This window comes from Pinus tabuliformis, chromosome 5_2, assembly GCF_031772625.1.
Source record: "Pinus tabuliformis cultivar Carrire ecotype Pingquan chromosome 5_2, CPIR1, whole genome shotgun sequence".
In the NCBI taxonomy this organism is placed as follows: domain Eukaryota; kingdom Viridiplantae; phylum Streptophyta; class Pinopsida; order Pinales; family Pinaceae; genus Pinus; species Pinus tabuliformis.
In genome coordinates this window covers 391318063-391342450 of record NC_142306.1, presented here as the reverse complement: position 1 = coordinate 391342450, position 24388 = coordinate 391318063, and positions in this window count along the sequence as shown.

Below are 24388 nucleotides of genomic sequence, written 5' to 3'. Positions count from 1 at the left end.
TTTCTTTTAGAATCTGGCTTCTTTAGGTGTCATTCTGACAATACTGTCTACACCAAGAAAGTGGGCAAGTCTCTTATCATTCTTGTTCTTTATGTTGATGATCTTATCCTGACTGGTAGTGATCCCAACCTTATAAACCATGTGAAGTCTAGCGTTAAAAGGAAGTTTGAAATGATAGACTTATGACACTTACATTATTTTCTCGGTCTTCAAGTCTTGCAATCCAAGGAAGGTATTTCCCTTTCTCAGTCCAAGTATGCCTGTGATATTCTACGCCATTTTCACATGGAAGACTGTAAGCTAGCCCCTTCTCCCTTTCAATCTGGAGTCAAACTTTCAGTCACTTGTACTTCTCCTAAAGTTGATGCTACCTTATATCGTCAACTTGTAGGAAAACTTTTGTATCTAACCCATACTCGTCCTGAACTTTCCTTTGTCGTTGGCCTTGTTGCTCGGTTTATGCAAAACCCACATGAAAGTCATTGGAAAGTAGCTAAAAGAATACTTCGTTATGTTCGAGGTACAGTTCAGTTTGGGATTCATTACAGTGCCGAAGCAGCTCCTCTATTGGTTGGTTTCACTGATTCCGATTGGGCTGGTGACCCTGATGATCGGAAGTCTACTGCAGGTTATGTGTTCACTCTTGGTTTAGGACCTATTACATGGGATTGCAAGAAACAAGGTGCCATTTCTCTTTCTTCAGCAGAAGCAGAGTATCGTGGTGTTGTAGAAGCTAGTAAGGAAGCCTTGTGGCTTCGTCAGATCCTGTCAGAGTTTGGCTTTCAGCAGCAACATCTGACTACACTTTGGTGTGATAATCAAAGTGCCATTCAGCTATGCAAATATCCAGTCCAACATCAGCGCATCAAACACATTGAACTGCACATGCACATCATCAGAAAGCTCATTCATGACCATGTTCTTGAACTTACCCTAGGCTCTAGTGCCTCCTTCCTTCTCCTTTGGTGTTCTGTCTGAGGAACTTACCCTTAGGCTCTAGTGCCTCCTTCCTTCTCCTATTGTGTCATATTTGTAAATCCTTCAATCCTATCCCAAGTTGTTCGTAAGGGGGGATGTTAGGATATTCCGACACATAGGAAATAGTTAAGTACAACTTGATCTAGTATAGAGTTAGGTAAAGTGTGTTTCTTTACTATGTACATTTTGTAACTTACAATCCGACGGTCATGATATGTAGTGATCCGAAGGTTCATTCTCTCCTCGGTATTACCGACACTTGATCCGTGGCTTAACACCCGATTGGTCCATGATCTCTATTTAAAGAGCATGGAGGTTCATTTGTAGGGTAATCCGTCTATGAGAGAAGCATATGTAAATTTTCATTCTTTTATTAATAAATTTCCTGGAGTGGCCACGTTGGCTCAGGCCGTGGACTGTTTCCCTCTTTGAGGGTTTTAACCACGTCAAAATACTGGTGTATTGATCTGTGATCTGCTTGTGAGCGGTGACCTTTGGTGTTCTGTCTGAGGAACTTACCCTGTAAATTCCTATAGATCCAAGCTCTTGACCAAGATGGGTTACAAGGGAGGAGGCCTTGGAGTAAACCAGCAAGGCATTAAAAATCCAATTGAGGCCAAGGAGAAGCCTAAATACGAAGGCTTTGGTTATGTTGCAAAAGAAGAATGGTATTCTAGCGACAGCTCATGGATATCTTATTCCTTTTGCTATAAGAGCGGACATGAGGAGGCAATATGTTGGGAGTTGCATCCAGAATTGGTTCCCGCTTGATTCCTTAAGCGTAAGGAGGACTTGAAGTGCAAAATGTATTCAAAGAGAGATTAAGATGTTGAAGAAGAAGGGAAGCTAAATTATTCTTGCCATGCAAGTTCCTCATGCAAGCAACATAACCCAAAGGACATCAAACATAGGTATATCTGTTCTGTTAATTTGAATGTTGTTCATAATGGAAAACAACACGTAGATTTGAATAACATGTTGATGAAAATGTTTCCATGCACCTTTTGCCTTTCATCTAAGCATTGTGTAGATAAGTGCGATAAAATGAAAGCAGTCATCAAGAAGATGTTTATGTCTACTGGAATTGAGACCGAAAAGAGAAAATCTCATCCAAGGTTAAAGACAAGTGAGACGAGAGGAGCTCAAAAGAACTTTTGTGCTCACTGCAATATCAGTGGGCATTGGTTCGAGAAATATTGGAAATTGTTTCCACAACTTCATCATGGTAAGGGCAAGCAAATCATGTAAGCAACAGAAGAGGAAGCGACAAAAGAAAAAGTGGCGCAAGATGCGTCAGAAGAAGAGAAAGTTCAAATAGAGGGTTCATTTACCTAGTTGGGTAAGAAATGGGCAAACTATTTGTCCAGTTGAAGTTTGTAATTTTTTTTTGGCACTAGTTGCATATACCCATAGTTGGGTAACTTGTAAAAGTGATGTTCATAAATAAATCAGTTATATGCAACAATTTTTTCTTTAAGCATTACAATGCTAGTTTGGCTTGTTGATAGTAAATTTGAATGGACAAATTTGGGAGTCAAGTTTATTCCATTTTGTAAAATGCTTTCTCAAACCGTCGATTTTGAAACTATTGTGTGAGTAGTTGCAACACATTTAGTATGTTCCAAATGTGTTTAACACTCAAGTTATACAAGTATTCACTATGTGAGGCTTGTTTTTTGTTCATTTGGAAAATTCTTTTAGGATCTTATCCTTGATAAGGATTTTGCAGATGAGCACCTTGGAATTCTTCTTGGGAAGGATATTGTTGTGGATGGCCATAGTGACATGGACAAGGCGAGAAGAACATTGAACTTGAATTCTTTGGTCAAGTTATATTTTAAGTTTAGCGTGAGAAAAAGCCAAGGAAAGTACATGTCAGGGCAGTTCAAACATCGATTGGATTGAGTTTGGAAAAATGAAGGAACAATACCTTCAAACACTGAAAAATTGAAAGTAAACTTTTGGAGACCAAAAGTTTTTCAGTGGGGAAGAGTGATCAGGAGCTCAAAATTTTCCAAAAATCAAACTGTCATAATCTTGATAATCTTAGCTTTAGATCGAAGAGCTCGTTATTCTAAATCCAATGGTGTGAATGATACTCAAATATGAGCTCGTATGTAGAAGTTAGAGCAAGTAAAATTTCAGGATTGACTTGATGAAACAACAGGATTGGATGACATGGCAAAGGTCCAAGCCAATCGGGAGGTGCCAAGTGTTACTATGTCATTGGTCCCACAAATCTTCCCATCGAATCGCATATCGCAGGAAAATATAAGAATCAACCCCCCGTAAAAGCCTAGTTGCGGTGCGATTTATCGCATATCGCAATTGCAGGGAAAAGGTTGAAGTTGTGATACGGGTCCGACAATAATCACCAAAATGAAAAATGCAATAAAGTCCCTGGATGCGATAAAGTTATCAGTTCCATTTTATAATCCCTGTCAGGTCTTCTGATATCGTAGTGTATGGGTTTTGGCTGTAAGCACTGATGCAATATGTGATAAGGGCACTGATTGCGATTGTGATATCCGACAAGGTGCGAAACCGTCGCCTTTACTGCCGAAAAAGACACTCCGCATGTGACCACTAGACACTTAACCATGAGATAGGCGGGAAAGATGGCGGGACCGCCGATTTTGGCGGAACTACTAGTTTTAATTGCGGATAATGAATTTAACTGGTAGTAAGCCAGATTTGGAGGAGAAAATTGTGGAAACACTGACATAAGTCATAACTAAGGCAATTTTCGACCAAATGGGATCCAAAAAGAGGCTAGATAGTCTTTTTTAGACATTCTGAACTGATTGGAACATGTTTTAGGATCAAAGGAGCACTTTTGGATAATTGTTTTTGTAAAGTGAAGCATATGGGTGCCCTGGTCAACTAGAGTGTAGGGGTATTCCAACCTCCATTTTCTTTCTACAACAGTCATTACAACAATTCTGTAGCTTTATTTCTTCTTTTCTCTATATGTGTTTGGAGAAAGAGACTTGTTTAAGTACTTCAAGTGGATTGTAGTATTGTTTATGCTCTTGGAAGTTGGAGTATGGGGTCTTGATTTGAGATCCCTTAGCTTGTTGATTGTTTCATGACTAACTGTAGGTTTTCATGTGTTTAGAGTGAGAGTTCTTTGCAGAAGAATGTTTCCTTGAAGGGGAAACTAGCCACTCTTTTTGTCAGCACACTTATGTACTCTTATTACTGAAGAATTTTGAGCATAATGAGAAGGGGTCATGCCTTTAGAGCTGATCCAAGGAGATGTAGCCCAAGAGGGGTGAACTCCTTTGACAATGGTTGGTGTATTATTGTTAAATCATGTTTCCATTCAGTGTTTTGGTTTCATGTTTTAAGTTTTCTTCATGAAAACTAGCTTAAGTAAGACACACATAAAATTTATGTTTTTACTTGCTATGTTGGAATACAACCTCAAACACATTTGTATATTTTGAATGGGGAATTAGCACAACATTACTAATCTGCTCCATTTCAGATCAAGGACCCTCCTTAGGAGTGTCTTCATTTGCTAGTGGAGGGTGATGGAATTGAGATATTGGCTTTGTCGTCCCCTTAAATGTCTAGGATCGGGAACCCAACTAGCTACTTAGTTTGGATTTATAAATCAAAGTAGGTTTGGTGATCATTTGTAGTTAAGGCTTCTAGTTGATGGATTTCCTCTTGGACTTCAGAAAGGGTGGGTGGGTGAAATATATTTGTAATAGTCTATGCTTGGGTTTGAGCCTGAGGTCAACCTTAAGGGGTCCGACCTCCAAATCCCCAACGAGAACACATAGGTTGGTGAGGCATGGCACTCTGCGAGAGGATAGGTCTGGTTAAAGGCACCCCCCAATAGAAGGGTACACCAGTGAGAGGTTGATAGAGTCAAGGTCAAGATTAGAAAATATTTCAGAGTCTACCGCCAAATGGGCTTGGGATTAGAATTAGAAAGTGGTGACAGAGGGTGAACATAAAAAAAGTAGCTCTAGGAAGAGTCCAACAACCATAAAACCACATGCGCACCAATGAAATTCCACGCCACTGAGACACCCTGCAGACTATAAAATAATTTCCACCATGCAAATACAAACAAACTAAGAATGATGTGAAAATTGGACATAGAAAAATTTACCCCATGACTTTCAGCCCACTAGGTGTTGAAATCTTGCAGGCGAAACTCGATTCCTCACCCGCCACTTCCCATTCTAGCTCTAACCCCCACTACAATTGCTTCCAAAATCCTGAGGTTCACTTCCTCAACAACTATCTCCCCATTCCACACTTGAAATATGATCTAAATGTGGAATATTAATTTTCTATGCTAAGATCCTCATTAGAATACAAAAATGTGCTTGAGGTTTGTACTCCAAAATAGCAAGTAAAAACATGAGTTTTTATGTGTTTTTTTCTTAAGTTAATTTCATGAAAAAAAACTTTAAACATGAAATCAAAACACTAAATGGAAGGATGCATCAATCAATAATACACCAATCATTGTTAAAGGAGTTCACCCCTCTTGGACTACATCTCCTTGGATCAACTCTAATGGCATGACCCCTTCTCATTATGGTCAATGTTTAGAAAAAGAAGAGTACATAAAGTGTTGAAATGGAATGGTTAGTTTCTCCTTCAAAGAAACAACTTCTGCAAGAGTTATCACTCCATACACATGTTAACCTATAGTCAAACATGTAAAATTTTAGCAAACGTAAGCATCTTACACCAAGACCCCATACTCCAACTTCAAAGAGCATCAATAGTACCACAATCCACTTGAAGTACATAAACAAGTCTCTTCTCCAAAACACATATAGAGAAAAGAGGAATAAAAGTTACAACACTGATGTAATAGTTGTTGCAAAAAGCACATGGAGAGGAGAAAATCCTTGCAAGGTCATCTCCATCTTCAAAATCCTCCATAAACTGAATCAACACTCTGGTTGACCATGGCACCTATAGGCTTCAATATGAAAAAATCCTATCTAAAAGTGCTCTTTTGATTCTAAAACCTGCTCCAATGAGTCTAAAATGTCCAAAAATGACTACCTAGCTTCTTTTTGCACCCAATATGGTTGAAAACTGGAGAAGTTATGACCTCTCCTAGTTTCCACTATTCGCATTACAAATTGCACAAAATCCGGCATCACCCTACAATTTCGCCTGCCAAGCGCTCTAACTGAGGGACATTTTCGTCGAAAATTGGGCAGATTTGTAGGACCATTAATTTTTCCACCGAGGCCTAAAAACCAAAATATCGGTCATATGGGGGCCATGCGCCTAGGGGCTAGCCCCTGGTGTTGGTCCCCCTCCCTTCGGCTGTCACATTAACCGTTTGCAGTTTGCGTAGGAGTGATCACATGTGGGCGGTTTCTCTGGCAGTCAGGTGGTGGCGGTGAGCTTAACGGTCACAACAAATGGTTAACTCTGGCGGTTTCAGTGTTCACATGAGGGGTGGTTAAGTCCGTCTGCCCCCAACCTTGGCGGCATTAAACGTTAAATAAAACGCGCCACCCTTATAGGTTAAGAAACACATGCAGGAGAGTTGGTAAGTGTTGGTACTATGCTATGGGAGGTTGTGGGGTCGAGCCTAGCCTTCGCCCTATCTGCCATACAAATTTTACTATGCCCTTAGGAGGACACATGGTGGCCTCATGCTTAGCCATGTGTCACCTCCGCATTGGCCCATACAAAAACACGTGGACCAATAAGATGAAGCCAACTCAATAAAATATTTTGAGAATATTCCAAAAATATTCCGCTTGCCACTTAGGAGGTACAGATGCCCAGTCAGCATCCCTGTCAGCGAGCTGCATATTTTTACCTGTTCGACAAAGTGAATAGATCGCGTTTCTGGGAGCATACGATGTTTGTTTTGCGCGAAATGAGTTGTGTCAGATTGAAGACGACGAGATATACATGGTCATTTAGGTTCCAAACCATTCTGACAACTTTGATTTTTTAGCAAATTTTGAGCTCTTGGTCACTCTTCTCCACTGAAAACTTTTGGTCCCCAAAAGTTCACTTTGAATTATTTAACATTTGAAGGTACAATTCCTTCACTTTTCCAAACTCGATCCAATCAATGATTGTAGTGCTTTGACTTGTACTTGTCTTGGCTCTTTCTCAAGCTGAAATATAACCTGACCAAAGAATTCAAGTTCAATGTTCTTCTCGGCTTTTCCATGTTGTTATGGCCATCCACAACAACATCCTTCCCAAGAAGAATTCCATGGTGCTCTTCTGCAAAATCCTTATCAAGGATAAGATCCAAAAATACTTTGACAAATGAACTAAAACAAGTTTCACATTGTGAATACTTGTATAACTTGAGTGCTTAACACATTTGTAACATACAGAATGTGTTGGAACTACTCATACAACAATTTTAAAATGCTTTCTTATACTACAAATAGAAATGCATTTTACAAGATGGAATAAACTTGACTCCCAAATTTTCCATTCAAATTGACTAGCAACGAGCCAAATTGGCATAACAATGCCCAAAGAAAACACTGTTGCATATAAGTGATTTGTTTATGAATATCACTTTTAAAAATTGCCCAACTACGGGGATATGCAACTGGTGCAAAACAAAGATTTACAAACTTTAGTTGGACAAATAGTCCACCCATTTCTTACCCAACTAGGTAAATGAACCCTCTATTTGAACTTTTTCTTCTTCTGAAGCTGCTTTAGGGATGGTCACATCTTGCGCCACTTTTTCTTTTGTTGCTTCCTCTTCTGGTGCTTGCATAATTTGCTTGCCCTTGCCAGGATGAAGTTGTGGAAACAATTTCCAACACTTCTTGACCCAATTCCCACTGATATTGCAGTGAGTGCAAAAGTTCTTTTGAGCTTCTTTTGGCTCACATGTCTTTAACCTTGGATGAGATTTTCTCTTTTCGGTCTCAATTCCATTAGACATAAACATCTTCTTGATGATTGCTTTCCTTTTATAGCACTTATCTACACAATGGTTAGATGAAAGGAAAAAGGTGCATGGAAACACATTCCTCAACATGTTATTCAAATCAACATGTTGTTTTCCATTATGAAAAGCATTTGAATTAACAGGACGATTATACCTCTTTTTGTTGTCCTTTGGCTTACGCTTCTTGCGTGAGGAACTTGCATGGCAAGAAGAACTTAGCTTTGTTTCTTCTTCAACTTTTTCATCTCTCTTTGGAGATGTTTTTCACTTCAAGTCCTCATTATTCTTGAGGAATCAAGCGGGTACCAATCCTAGATGCAAATCCCAACATCTTGCCTCCTCATGTCCTCTTTTATGGTAAAAGGAACACGATATCCATGAACTGTCGCTAGAATGCCATTACTCTTTTGCAAAATAGCCTAAGCCTTCATATTTAGGCCTCTCCTTTGCCTCAATTGGATTTTTAATGCCTTGATGATTCACTCTAAGGCCTCCTCTCTTGTAACCTATCTTGGTTAAGAGCTTGGATCCAATGCCTTTACTATATTTTTCAAAGGCTGCAAATGCATTTACATCAACACTTTCATGTAAAGAAGAAGCATGCAAATGCTTACCATTTGCCTAATCTTTTGGTTGACATACAAAGATGTTTTCAAACTCTCTTTTGATTCTGGATGTGTCCTCTTGGACTCTTTGGCTCTCTTCTTTCAACTCCTTGAATTTGGGTGCTGATAGAACCTCATCCTCCACATCATGTGGACAAAAGGTACAAACTTGTCCATCTACCTTCTCTGAGGGACTTTCTACACTAGCATCTTGCATAAGAGTTGTAGAAAAACATGAAGATTGTGGAGAAGATGGTGGTTTATCACCATTATTGTTACCTTCTTCCCTTGGAGAAAATTCTCCTCTTGGAGGTCTAGAGCTTTCACCTTGCAATTTGGTATTCCTCTCTTCATAGAGGACTTTCACCATTTCTGCCATGTCTAAGAAAGCCTTTCTAAAATCCTTCACATCCTCTGAAATTCTTGCAGGCTCTCCTCCTTGGGACATGCTTTGCTTGAAGCTTCTACTACAACTTGAGGTAGGACCAGTGGTAGAGATTGTAACAATCTTGCTCTCATTTCCAAAACCTTCTCCTCACTTGAGCTTCAAAGAACATTCACTTGCAAATAACAGTCAATTCCTCCTTGCACAAAGCAAACCAGTGCTCTGATACCAACTTGATCTGAATTTGGAATATTAGTTTTCTATGCTAAGATCCTCATCAGAATACAAAAATCTGCTTAAGGTTTGTACTCCAAAATAGCAAGTAAAAACATGAGTTTTATGTGTTTTTTTCTTAGGTTAATTTCATGAAAAAATAACTTTAAACATGAAATCAAAACATTGAATGGAAGCATGCATCAATCAATGATACGCCAACCATTATTAAAGGAGTTCACCCCTCCTGGGCTACATCTCCTTGGATCAGCTCTAATGGCATGACCCCTTCTCATTATGCTCAATGTTTAGAAAAAAAGAGTACATAAAGTGCTGAAATGGAATGGTTAGCGTCTCCTTCAAAGAAACAACTTCTGCAAGAGTTATCACTCCATACAAATGTTAACGTACAATCAAACATGTAAACTTTTATCAAACATAGGCATCTTACACCAAGATCCCATACTCCAACTTCAAAGAGCATCAATAGTACCACAATCCACTTCAAGTACATAAACACATCTCTTCTCCAAAACACATATAGAGAAAAGAGGAACAAAAGCTACAAAACTGATGTAATAGTTGTTTCAAAAAGCACATGGAGGCTAGAAAACCCCTACAAGGTCATTTCCATCTTCAAACTCCTCCATAAACTGAATCAACACTCTGGTTGACCATGACACCCATAGGCTTCAATCTGCAAAATCCTATCTAGAAGTGCTCCTTTGATTCTGAAACCTTCTCTAATGAGTCCAGAATGTCCAAAAATGGCTACCTAGCCTCTTTTCACACCCAATTTGGTCAAACACTGGAGAAGTTATGACCTCTCCTATTTTCTCCACTATTCACTCTACAAACTGCACAAAATCCGGCGTCATCCTACAATTTTGCCAAAAATCGAGTGGATTTGTACAACCGTTAATTTTGCTGTCGAGGCCTAAAAATCAAAAGATCAGTAATATGGGGGCCATGTGCCTAGGGGATAGCTCCCCTCCCTCCAGAAGTCACAGTAACCATTAACAGTTTGTGTAGGAGTGATCACATGTGGGCGGTTTGTTTGGCGGCCAGGTGCTGGCGGTCACAACAAACGGTTAACTCTGGCAGTTTCGGTGTTCACATGCGGGGCAGTTAAGTCTGTTCGACCCCCCAACCTTAGTAGCATTAAACGTTAACTAAAACCTGCCACCCTTATAGGTTAAGAAACACATGTGGACGACTTGGTAAGTGTTGGTGTTGTGCTATGGGAGGTCGCAGGATCGAGCTCGGCCTTCGCCCTGTCCGCCATACAAATTTTACTATGCCCTTAGGAGGACACATGACTACCTCAGGCTTAGCCATGTGTCACCTCCTCATTGGCCCATACAAAAACACGTATACCAATAAGATGAAGCCAACTCAACAGAATATTCCCCTTGCCACCTAGGCAGTACAGATGCCCAGTCAGCATCCCTGTCACCCACCTGCAAATTTTTTACATGTTTGACAAAGTGAACAGATTCCGTTTCTTGGAGCATACGGTGTCCATTTCGTGCGAAACGAGTTGTGCCGGATTCAGGATGGCGAAATCTACGCGGTCATTCAGGTTCCAAACCATTCTGACAACTTTGATTTTTTGGAAATTTTGAGCTCCTAATCAAAATACCAACATAGGGGGGTGTGCAATGAATACTAACCTCTAGTGGACTAGCGCCTTCAAATAATAGAGATTCCACAAAGCCAACATCATGCTGGAAATATCCCACTTGCGATGGGGAATTGTCATTGAGACTGCAAAACAACATAGAGTCGTGTTAGATGGACCAAGAGCTTGTAGAAGGAATGCGAGTTGTCATCTTAATACTAAGTAATGTAATATGGTTAACATGTGTGGCTGCATGGGGTAGAATAGCCATGCCATCCCCACTATTAAATGTTATAGGAGGTGGCAGGGTGACAGGGTTTCCCCCTCTCTCCCCGCCCATCACTCTCCTTTGGCATGGATTTCGACACCATAATCAAGATACACCCTTTTCTTAAATATATATTAAAGTCCCATAAAAAATTCTTTTTTTTTGGTTTTCTCATTAGACACCTTCATGGCCGACTTGAGGAAGCATGTCTTCAAGCTTCTCTACAAAGTCTTGATCGATGGTTCTACCTTTTATATTTGCAACGAGGATTAGATTTGAATTGTGTCTGTAGTGAAAAGCGTTGGGAGTGCATTAGAGGTAAAATAAACCTTCTTGGGAAGTTTTCTACTTACACTAATTATGGTTTCAAATGTAACTTGTCTACTCAAAATAATGGTTCAAATACACATAAAATATGAAACAGAATCATTGTCTACATATAATCTGTGCTCAAATACACCCTTTGTGTACTTTTGTCTACTATGTGCTTAGAAGTGGATCCATGTTGGTTGAAATACACTTAGTTGCAATATGATAGAAGAAGGAGAATATTGGGAAAAGCATATTATTATTATTATTATGTTTTCCAATATTTCCCCTTGAGGTAATATTATGTTTTTCTTGATATTTCCCAATGAAGTGGAGGCAAATATTGGGAAAAACATAATATTATTATAATATTATGTTTTTCTCAATATTTTTGATGCAATCTAACTCTTATACATTTTAGTTTTTTCATCGGTATTGACAATAATTATTTTTGGTGAAATTATGGTTTTTTGTTTAAAATAAGTTTTTGAAAGCATTAATGGATTTGATTTCTCGAATCACTCAGAACATGCAAATTTCACAACTCAAAAATCTAATTCCAACAAATCTCTACCACATTTCAAACAAAATTGACCCAAAAATATACTTGGAAAAAAGTCAAAACATAGAAAATTTAAACTACCATATTTTCCCTTTACTTGATATTCATATTATACAATTTCAATAATTCCTATCTATTATTCTACCTACTATTCTAACTTTTTAATAAGATTTGACATAGAAATCAATGGGAAAAAAATTCAAATCGCTATTTATTTAGAATAACCTATATGAATAATGTAAGGAACATTTTAGAAGAATTTGCATTAATATCTAGTGAACCCTAGTGGGGGGGTTCGCTGGCCGGAACCCTAACCACCTCGACCCCCTGGTTTCGAGCTTTATTTGTTTGTGCTTGGTTTTCCTTTGTCTCAACATCCTGCCTGCTTTGCATGGTGTTTGTTGCTACCATTTGAAGGAGGTTTTGCATGTCTCTTGGAGTTGGGCTCGTTGCTACCACTTCTGATCACCTTGCATGTCGTTTGTTGCTGCCATCATTAGAGGTTTGGTGTTTACTCAACATGTTTTTTTAATGTATCTTCAATTTTTATCAATGTGGGTCTTCTCACAAGTATGCATAATGGGTACTCGTTGGATGTGAAATTTAATTCTGCATCCAATGAGTGTTTACACTTGAAATTTGAGTAAACCTATAAGGAGATAAACTAAAATACAATAAAAAAAGTAATTTTCTTATTTTCCCTCCAAAATTCATAATTCTTATTTAATTATTTTAACTATTATTTTATTTATTTTTCCTTAGGAGACCACTTTTACGCTGAAATTTCCTCTAATGAGGCTAGACCATTCCAATTGATGAGGATTCTATCAAGAAGCCTTATGCGAAGGTCTATTTCGACACATATGCGTGCAAAGGTTATAATACTTCTCTAAAGCTCGTCTGTATCTATCTTAATGAAATGTCTGAGTGGGTTTCCTACATAAGCTAAGCCTTATCTAGATTTAATAAATGAATGGGTATATTAGGGAGTCTTACCCAAACTGGAGTTGCCAGAGCTATCATGGATAGAGGGTTGAATGCAGGAAACCATGGTTGAAAGGAGAGCCCAGAGCGGCCCCAAGACTAAGGTCCTTGATAAAAAAATCATTGTTGATCCTCTTGATTTCTGAAATAAATCACAAAGAAAACCTTTAAGCAAAAATATAGATTCGCATCTAGGGACTAGGTTTGATGCACTCATTCCCAGAGCACATATGTAGATGGCCATAACCCATTAAAGTGGCAAATAAAGACATTCCAATCATTGGTCATGCAAGAAAGATCAGATCGAGAGTCTTCCACCTCTAGACTTGGAATATTTTCTGCTTGTTCCCCAATGAAGGTTGGCCTTGAGAGATCTTTGGTAGTCAGTTATGAGAGCCCTGACTCTAGAGTATCCTTAGAGGATCAGAACTAAGAGGAATGGGGCACACCCCAACCTTTGGCTCCTCCATTCAATCTTGAGACTAAGAGGATTAAGATGCCCTTGACTATACCCTAGTCTTTAAGTGAATGCCCTTCTTGAAGCTCCATGCTCCCATGTAAGAGCCATAATGAGACGAAAGGAATTCCTGTCTGATGTTGAAGTATGGCTGCAAGTGTAGAGACACAATTGACAACTTTCCCCTGCATACAGAGGGTACCCCCTGAGATCAGTCTCATGAAGACCAAAAAGCTCAAGAGATTTGAAACGATTGCATCACTGTGGAGGAGGGAAGAACCTTGCTACAAAAAAAATTCCCCCTTATGTAACAATTTTGTAGTAATGACACCAAAATAAAAGGGTTTCAAATGAAATAGAGAGTCCTAAAGCTGAAAATCCCCAAAAACAAGATGGTCGCTAAAAGCTTTATATCATTTTGATTATTATTTTTTGATTTTGATTTTATGAATAAAATATAATATTTTCAAATTGAATTAATTAATTAAATATATATTATTATATTTTCTACTACTATCTTGAATAAATATTATTTTAATTAATTTATTTATAAATCCAATTTATAGTTGTTAAACTTCAAAATTTTAGGTGTCATTGATGTTTTTGATGGTGCTGAATTCATTTCCACCATCAAAAACACGATTCAAACAGTTTACAAAATATTTTTTTACCCAGATTCCAACCACTTTTAATAGTGTGTGCAATTCCTCTTGGACTCCGAGTTTAAATGTTTCTCAAATCACACACTAATCTCATCAATTTACAGTCCCAGTCAAAATGTTTCTCAAATCACACACTAATCTCATCAATTTACAGTCCCAGTCAACTGTTTCTGTTGAGAGTAAATCACAGTGACGGCGTGATCAGCACTGCAACCATTGGTCATCTTCCACACAAATGGCGCCCTATTCAGGAAATTATATTAAATTTCATGATTTATATATAAAATTAACACTAAGCAAAATGTTGGCCAAATTTGAGTGTCGTTGCATCCAGAATGATAGAACCTCCCTCTATTATTCTATTTTTTATTCTTTTAATTGGTTCGGCCCCCCATCTGCACAGCCGTAACACTGGCCTTGATGTTCCAGTATATTCACGTTTTCGGTACTGTTTCAGCCACTTTTGACAATGTCAGGTATAGGTTGCTATTACAGCAAGAATACCTATACCTTTTACTCGTGGATTGAACCCTTAACTAAAATTCCAACGTTGAAAATTGGTGCAAAAGCTTTTGAAGATTTTACTTTTTAAAGGGTTTGGGATGGGGATTATTACTATGTGGAAGAAGTTGCAATAGCTACTGGATCAGATGAGAAGTGGTCTTCAGATTCATCAAGTTGGGTTGAAGGGAACCCCAGAGAAGTGGTAATCCAAACGGACGGAGAACAGACAATCCAGAAAAGCTATTACTTGGAGGATGTTCTCGATGGAGATTATGCATCAGAAGTAGCTGTATCTGCAGGGAATCAAGAAACGAATAGACGAATGTCCATCGAACAGAAGAAGAAGATCGAAGTGGCTCAGCTTTTCAGCAGAAGGTATGGCCTCTCTTCTCTTACACCCCAACCTGATCAAGCCCACATTCATTACTGTGCCAAGAAACAATGTATCGGATCATATTGCCCCTTTGACTACCTCCCAGAATCCATTCTGCACGATATACTCTCTCGGCTCTCAATTTCCGATCTCTTGATAGCCTGCCAGTCATGCGTTTCTTGGTACCGAATAGTTTCTTCCTCCCAGATCTTTCAAGAGTTATACGACGAGAGAAACCACGAATCTTGGATTGCTATCTGCAGCAGCTCTCAATTCAGTCACAAGCCTTTCAATGCCAACGACGCTAAGCAGTATCGTTTTCCCTCGCTTGCTCAACATGTGGCCGATCCCATGACAAAATCATGGCTTCTTCAGGGAGTAGCGGCGGGTCTTATGCTTTTAGCAAACAGAGAAGGAAGATTGGCCGTGGCCAATCCCTTGACAAGACGCTTCCGACTGCTTCCCGATGCAAAGATCAGCTCGCGCCTTCGTCTGGAATCCTGCTTGAAGAAAAAACTGTGGCAGCCCCGTTTGAAGAAAAAACCATGGCACCAACACCAACTGCCATCCATCAGCATCAACATAGTTGGAGATTCGGCCTGTAAATCATTTAAAGTGATGGTGTGGGGTGAACTAAGAAATAAACAGGTACATGCTCTGGTCTACAGCTCCATGACTGACACATGGACCATACAACTCCGTCCTGAGATTGACCATTATTTTTTCCGCTACCTATCCCAGTCGACTACTGATGGCACCACCATATACTGCAACTCATGCTATCGCAATACGGCTCGTCCGTATCGAATGGTGAGTTACAACACAGAAACCGGGTTGTCCGTGGTTGAAGGACTGTGGGGAATGGATCTTTTGGGCATAGATGGGACGAGGTTGGAATTGGTACAGATAATTAGAATGGTGGCCTACAAGAACCGTATATTTCTGTTAGGTGTCCTTGACGAAACATTGCGCCCCCTCACTTTAGTGGGTTTGTGGGAGGCAAACCCTAGTGCTGAGCAATGGAAGCTTGTGACGAAAATGCCCCTTGAATGGCAGAGCGTTAACCCCATCGATTTTGGCTCATGTAACGCCACGGCTGCGTATGATGGAAAGCAGAGCGTGAACATAATTTTAAGGAAAGGATGGAGCATGAAATTGGTGAAACTAAATTTGGATACCAAAGAGTGGAAGGCGGGTGGGAATTCAGAACAAATAATCTGGTCAACTTTAATCTCGAAAGTTGCATCTGATGATAAAAACGAACCTTACAAAGCTTTTCAGATGGAACTGAAATTTTGCACAGCAATGTCGGGTGGCGCTTCATTTGGCACACAAGGGTAGTTTATGTAAGATATCTCATGCAGTATGCATCTTATTTAACGGGGAGAGTTTGATATTCGATCATTGTTTGTCATTTCGTTACTTCCTGGGCTTTAAACAAAAAGTAAATGACATCAAAAGCCCCATAATTTGCTTACTAATTTTGATCCTGAAACCAAATGCTGTATATTAGTTGCTAGTTCGGCGTGTATATTATATGTTACTAGTTCAACGTTATATATATGTATATATAAACAAGTTGTAAAGGCTCTAAGATATATTGAAAACTTGTTGATAAACTTCCAAATTTTTGGGTGCTTGTTTAAAATTTTGGAAATTTCTGATGATCCAAATTTTGCAGAAACATTTTTAGTGATTTGAACATCAATTTGTTAACTTCCACCGGCTTAAGGAAACTTTTTGTCTATATGCTTCGACTTATCTCAGTTTGCTGAATCATATAATGATTCAGATTGAAAAAAGCTCTACTAAAAAGTACATTTTACGGCTGAACATATCTGTCCATGTTATCTAGGATGCTGAAACCAAAATACATCTGTGAATCTAAGCTCAACGTATCATTAATCTGCCTCTAGAGTTATTCGTTTGACCTGGATTACCGCTAGAATTAGTCGTTTGACCTGCAGGGGTTTTCAAGAGACCGCTCCATAATTTGTAGAACAGAAGTTCATGAAATTGCATCAAAGAGTGATTTGAAGGATCAGAGAGATCAAGAACATAAGTTCTCATTAGCTCCTGAATAGAAACTAGCTACCTTATAGTCTAGAAAATAAATCTCAAGGAGATTAAGTGCCAGTCCCCCTTGCAAGATTATATTATCAACTGACAATCCTCCAATTCCAATTTCTAAATCTCAAGGAGATTAAGTGCCAGTCCCCCTTGCAAGATTATATTATCAACTGACACTCCTCCAATTCCAATGCTGCCTTGGCAAGAGAGTCTGCTTCAGCATTCTCCTTTCTGTATATGTGCCGGAAGTTGTTGACATTTTCCTTTATCCCCCTTACCCTTGCTTGACGATTAATATTTCTTATTTGAAGGGTTCCTGCCAGCTATCCGATATGACTATATTGGAATCTTCGAAAATCTCTGTTTCTGACACCTCACACTCCCTTCAGTTTGTTGGCTGCCATTAGCTTAGCTCTGCGTTGTTGTTAGTACCTTGACCTATTAGATCCCGGATCTTCTCTGCTAGAGCCAGATGTTGATTTATTTCATGCATTGTATCTTTTATAGGAGACCGTTTGGTTCTCCCGCTTTGTATATACGTCAATGTACTCAACAGTCCCTTTGACCTACTTTGTGGTCATTAGTTGGACATAAATATAATTATCTTATCTTATCTTGGCCCAGTTCATGTTTGAAGCAGATTTTAGCGCTGTCCTGTATCTGTAACCATCCTGCTGCCCCTCTCCTACCCTGGTTCTCTTTGACTGCCCCATCAAATCTCCCCTGGGATATGCACCTCCCCTTATCATAGAACGCTTTGGACTCTTAGTTTCCTTTTAGTAATCACTGGGGCTGTCCTTAGGCTTATTTTAAGTCTGTAGTATACTCTTAGTGGAGGTTACTTCTCATTAAAGATGGCTGCAATCTTGGCAATCCAGATAGATTTTAAAGCTAGCGTTGGTAAAGCAAATACCTCCTCCTTTGACCCAGTTGATGATTGGCTTAATTCCTGCTCCAGGTTATCTCCCTCCCAATGTCCTTTGAGTGTAGAAATATTTACAATCGTGCTCCATATCTCTTTTGAGTAATGACAATGGATGATTAAGCGGGTCATCATCTCCCTCGCTTCCTCACAAAGAGGGCATCTCCCGGGCCTTCTCAGCTTCATCTTTGTAGTTTATCCCGTGTGAGGATGGAATTGTTTATTGCTAACCATGCAAGATAATTGTCTTTGACATGACCTTTATTTTCCAAATTTTTTTCCACCACCAAGGAGACTCCCTTCCAGATTGGGGTCTGAACAAATGTCCATACCCAGAAGAAATGCTCCTTTGGGGTCTGAACAATGTTCCATAGTCCAGTTTGACTAAGTGCCCTGGATAGGATTGGCACCCCAAAGGAGCATGTCTTCTTCCTCCCTCAACGTTATTCCTTCCTTTTTCCATTGAGCTCTGAATATAGTCCATTTTTCCTCTTCCTTCTCCAGTTAGGCCATCTGTGAGTGGTGAGCCGTGGGAATGGCTTGGTCTGATCTGTACTTGAGGTTTCTGCCCCTCAATTCTTCCAAGAGAACTCTGGGCGTCTTATAAGTTTACTCTTTGCCAACCAATTCATCCTGTGCAAATCTGATTGAATGCTCATTCCCAATCTTCCAACAGAGTGAAGATCCTATGATGTTGAAGCTTCAATCAAAGTCTTCCAGAAATTTAATCCTTTTCTGACTTTCCTGTTGGGTTACCTTAACCCATTCCTCTATTGATTTGGGGAGATATGAAAAAATATATCGTTAAATCCCTTTCTTCGTGAGTAATTTCCCACCCCCTTTAGCAGCAAAAGATTTGGAGAAATGCAAAATATGTTTTATTCCCCATTCCCCTAGATACTTTGACTTTCAAGCGGCCTCCTAGCTAATAAGAGGTATTTCTCCCTGCTCTTTATTTCCTCTCCACATATATCTGAAGATGATCTTCCTCATTCCTCTTAGGCTTTGCTTGGGGATGTTGGCTAATTAAAGCCGATATGCCAGAATCGAGTTCAGGACACTTTTGATGAGCATTATCCTACAAGCCATTGAGATCCATCTGTGAGTCCAGTGCTCTATCCTGCCCCTAATTTTGTCCATTAACCATCTCCAGTCTTTGCCCCCATAATTGTCTGGCTTCAAAAGAAAACCCAAGTAGGAGAGTTTGTGCTCAAAGTTCTGCGCAGTGAAAGGTAGGGTACCAAGGATCATTTTCCTTTGGGCTTGACTAAAATGATTGAATCTGATGGAGGACTTTCTCAGGTTGATCTCCATTGCTTTTGCATCACAAAATAGGTTAAGGACGACTCCAAAGTTTCTTTCCCCTGCCACCACTCCATTCCCAAATAAGTCATCCACAAACATTAGGTGCGTTATGGTTGCTCCTTTGGCCACCTTGATTCCTTTACTATCTTCTCCTATTAGCCTTTGCTTGATTAGCATACTGAGTCCTACTACCAAAAGGACCAAGGGGGGTGAGAAGGAGCAGGTCAGCCTTAGACCTCTCGAAGGGTGAATAAATTCGATGGCTATTCCATTAATTAAAACCATGTGCACAACTGAATTGAAACATGCTTCCATCCAAAAAATGAGTGAATGAGAGAATCCCACTTGCATGAGGATGAGACATAAAGACATCAAACTTATTTGATTGAATACTTTGGCAGGATCTACTTTAGCTATGAAAGCTATCTTGAGCCCCATTTTGATAGCGTACAATACCTCTTCCTCTGTCGCCATTGCATCCTGGATATCTTGACCTTCCAAGAACTCCATTTGTTCCTGTGAGATTGCTTTAGACAGAATTGGCTTCAGTCTTGAATAAATGTTTCTTGCAATTAGTTTCCATATGCAATTGCATAGAGAACTTCGTCTGTATTGGCCAAACTGAGTTGGGTCATTTTCCTTGGAAATTGTAACTATGAATGCTGAGCTGAAAGCTTGCAAGAACCTCCCATTTATGCTTGATTCCTCTATGACTTTAATGATGTCTTTGCAGAGAAGGTCCCAAAATCCTCGAAAGAATTCCACTGGGAACAGATCCGGTCCTAAGCTCTTCTCATTTTATAGGTCCTTGACAATTTGGGTGAATTATTTCTTGTCTATTGGTCTGTACTTTCTTTGTTAATATCCTCGTACTCATCTATGGAAGACCATTGCCATTGATAGCCTATCTTGGATAGCTTTCTTTTGGGTGTATATTTTTGGAAGTATGAGGGTGCAGAGTTGCTATCTTCAAATGATTCACAAAGTTCCCTTCTATATGTATGATTCCTCCAAATGTAATTTTATGCTCTCTTTGCTTTGGTTTGTCTTTTGAAAAAAACTGTGTTCCTATCTCCTGCCTCTAACCAAACTGCTATGCTCTTCATCGTCCATCTAGTCCCTTCCCATGACAGAAGATAATTCCTTTATACCTTCCTTTCTTTTATCTTATCAATCTACTATGGAAGAAAACTCCCATCCTTTGCTACCACTTGTATAGTCTCTGTCTTTCCTTCCATTGTCCTAGTTTTTCATATATCTTTGAAAACTTATTGCTTACCCATTCCTTTGTTGATATATTTGTTGATCTTAGGTCCCTTTCAAGATGTTCGATGGCATATCCATCCTCCTCCGGATCGAAGGGGACGCAATTCTGCTAATGAGATCTTTGTATTAAGGGAATTTGAGAACGGGTTAATTTTAAGGGGTGATGGAGCCTTACTATTCTCGTTTACCATCTCTAGAATAATTGAGTGGTCCGACCCTCCGTAGGCTACAGTGGAGGGACGACACTCTCCGTCCAAGTTGAGAAGAGCAATCTTCACCAAAAATCTGCCCATTCCTTTCTCTGTGGAGGCCTGCCCAGATCTTTTGTATGTCCAAATGGGATAAAGGCTGATGGGTTCAACGTCAAATAAACCTGGATCTTCAAGCAATGTCTGAAACTTTTCATCTAGGGGATCATTTCTCACGCGTAAACCCCATTTTCTCTGTTATTTAGAATCAGATCCAAATCTCCCCATAAAATAATGGTCGAAGAGTCCAACAAGACTATGTCGTTCTGAAACTTTTCATCTGGGGGATCATTTCTCACACGTAAACCCCATTTTCTCTGTTATTTAGAATCAGATCCAAATCTCCCCATAAAATAATGGTCAAGAGTCCAACAAGACTATGTCGTTCCTAACCTCCCATAACTGTTATCTTTGCTCCAATGGCTCAAATATATTTAAAGGATGTAAATGCTTTTTGAATTCCTTTGAGAATACTATAACAAGCATGGTATTATCTGATTTAAGGTTGCTTACTTTCTCAAAATCTTGTCTCCAATGGACATTAGTTCACTGAAATGTCTTTGGGTGCTAACGCAATCAAACTCACCATTCCAGAAAATCCTTCCTTGAGATAACTTCCTTCTCCTGTATCTTGTTTCCTCAATGAAAATTGTTGATATTTTATGTACATATATTATCCTTCTCAGGGAATATATATTATGGGCAGTTTACATGCCCCTTTTATTGATGGAGAACAATATCATTGGAGTGGATTCTAGGGAGCTTCTCTTGCTCCATTTGTTCTAATAATAGTAAGTTGTATGCCCTTTTGTACCTCATATTCCACTTGTGCAATTGCTAGTGCAATGCTTGGTTTCCTCCCTATAGGTTTCCTGCCTTCTTGTGATATTTCCTTTCCCAGTACTCCTTTAGCCTAGGATGAGCCCCTGCCTCTCTAATTTTTGAACCCATTAAGGTAATTGTGGCTTGAACAAGTTTATCCCGAGGATGGTTGAAATGGCATGCCAGAAGTGAGGTCGACCTAACTCTACTTCTTTCCGGCTTCTATTATAGGGATATCTTCCCCTATATGAACTTGAGTATTTTCCATTGGCATTTAAAAGATATTTCTAGGTCCATTGTTTTCATTTGAGTGCGGTGAGAGATTTCCTAATTAGAAATTTTAAGGTAGAGATGTTTCCACTCTTTTCTTCTATTTTCTTGTATACTTTAGATATTTTTGAAGTCTTTATACCAATTTTCCCAAAGCCTTTATTGGATTCCCCAATCAAGTAGTGTTGCAACCTGAGGCCTCCTTTGGGCCTTTTCTTTGCCCCTTTCAACACTAATATCTAGGACCATTTTACTAGGACTAGGAGCCATTAAGGGAGATAAAGGGGTTGCATTGCTTACCTAGCTCTTGCTTTTCCTCTCTAGCATATTGTTTCCCTTTGAGCAATGTGTGTGGGCATGTATATTGGAGTTGTCCATGTTCTCTGCACATGCTGCATCTAAAAGGGATGTTGATGTAGTCTAGCACCTATTAGTGAGAGTTTTTGGAGACTAGATTTAATATCATTCCCTCCGGGACCCCCTCATTAAATTGACCTCTATGCAAATCCTAGCCACTATGGTTATTTCCATTACTAAGACTTCTCTTCAATTTTGAGGAAGGTCCCTAACTTGTTTCCAATTATTTTGAATATCTTCAAGCTCTAGTATTCAAGTAGTATTCGGAGGAGTTTTATCCATATTAACAACTTGAAGATATTTTCTTGAATGAGGTCATAACCAAGCTTCCAATCTCAGATATACAAACAAGCAAGATGATTAAAGTAGGGTCCTCCTTTATGAACTATGTCTTTATCTTTCTTGCTTTTGAACAAGAATATTGTAAATCCTCTTGATTCTAGATGGAGCTTGTGTGTGTATCCAAGTTTCTTGCCCCATGTGGTTGTGACCCATCCTTGGAGTGCTTTCATTGCCTATTGACTATCATTGAACTTCCCCATAAATGCTTTCATTGATTATTTGATCATTGTTTTCACCACCAATCTCTTCTCTGGCTCTAGTTGTGTGTCTCTCTCCCTTTGCTTAATGCACTTGGATTTTTTTCTTTCCTTTTTCCTTGTTTATGAACTCTTCAAGGGCCTATGATTCCCTTCTTTAGCTTTGTATGTTGTGTGCATTGCCTCCTCTACAAAGACAATGACAAACCTACCTTGTTATTCTCCCTTCTGGTGAGGATGATGGAAATATCGATTGGTAGAAATCTGTGAGTAGAGCCTTGTGGTCTTTTCCTATTCGTTCTACTTCCCATAGTGTGCTAGCGTTGATGTGGAAAAACCACAGATTCCATATCTTTGTTAATGTATTCACTGCCTTCATGATGAGTATTCTCTAAATGGGGTTTAGTGTGGATATCATTTCCACCCCTTATCCTAACTGTGGATTGTCTTGTTCAAGGTGCCCTTTAGCTCTTACTTCCTAGTTTTGAATCAAGTCCTCCTTCCTCACCATGGTTAGCTTGTGAACGGGAGTCATCTCTATCCCATTGTTGTTGTGTCCTTCCCTTACCATTGTTCTCTCTTGATTCAAAAATCCTAGCCTTAATTCTAGCGTTTTTGTTTCCTTCTTTTTCTTCCTCCCTCCCATCATCTTCAATCATCCTTTATGGTTTCATTTAAATGATTTAATATTGCTTAACCTATATATTTATTCATTATTATTTTCCTTATTCATAAACTATTGTGGATATTCCACTGGATAGCTCATCACAATAGATCACTAAAATTTATTAGAAACTAGAAATCTACACACTGAGGGTTAATTTCTCCTTAGATTTATGGATTTGTTAATTATTATTTGTTATGTGTGCATGCAAATTATAATTATGCAGAAAATAGAGAACAAATAGAACAACCATTCACAAACCACAATAACACAAGATAGGACCTAGGAAACCCTTTTGGGAGAAAACCCCACTGGAAGGTGAGGTTGGTTTGCTCTATCTTTCCTTGAATGGAAATAGATGCAAGTACAAAGAAGTGGACATGTAGCTCGTGGGATAAAATAACATACAAATCCACTCTATTTTCTCTCGCTCTTTTCACTCTTGGCTACTTTGCTCATATGAAATGCACTCAAATAGAATGAAACCCCTTTTCCTTCTAGTGGCCCAGTTATAACACGACTCAATAGCATACTATTGGTTAAGTTTGACTCCTTCAAATCTTAACTAGAGTTACAATATGGGTTCTTTTTAAGTCTTCCTCATCATGATCATGTGACTAGCCACTTTTCCATGAATAATGGGGCTAGTGTGGCATCCTCTTGATTCATAGTGGTCAAAACAGGAAGGTCAACTTCCATGTGGCATAAATTTTGCAGACGAACTCCAATTGAGACAATTCTTGCGCCATTGGAAAGGTATTTGTGGGCAAGATAATGCTAGGGGGTGTGATACTTAAGCGATAAAGTTTTACTCCCAAAAATGTCATTTTATGCCTTAAACTACTTTCGAAAGGTTTTAGACCCCAATTTACCAAATTGGGACCCACCTATAAAAATGGTCCTATGAACTCATGTCCTCCATTTTTTCCACTCTAAAGCATCAAGATAGATGGGAAATAATATAATGATCCAATCCTATTATATATCTCCATTTTGAAAGGCTTTTGGTCCCCAAAATCTTTTACTAAATGAGGTGAAATTTTTTTTCCTTGATCTTTTGGGTGTACCATTTGGCCTTG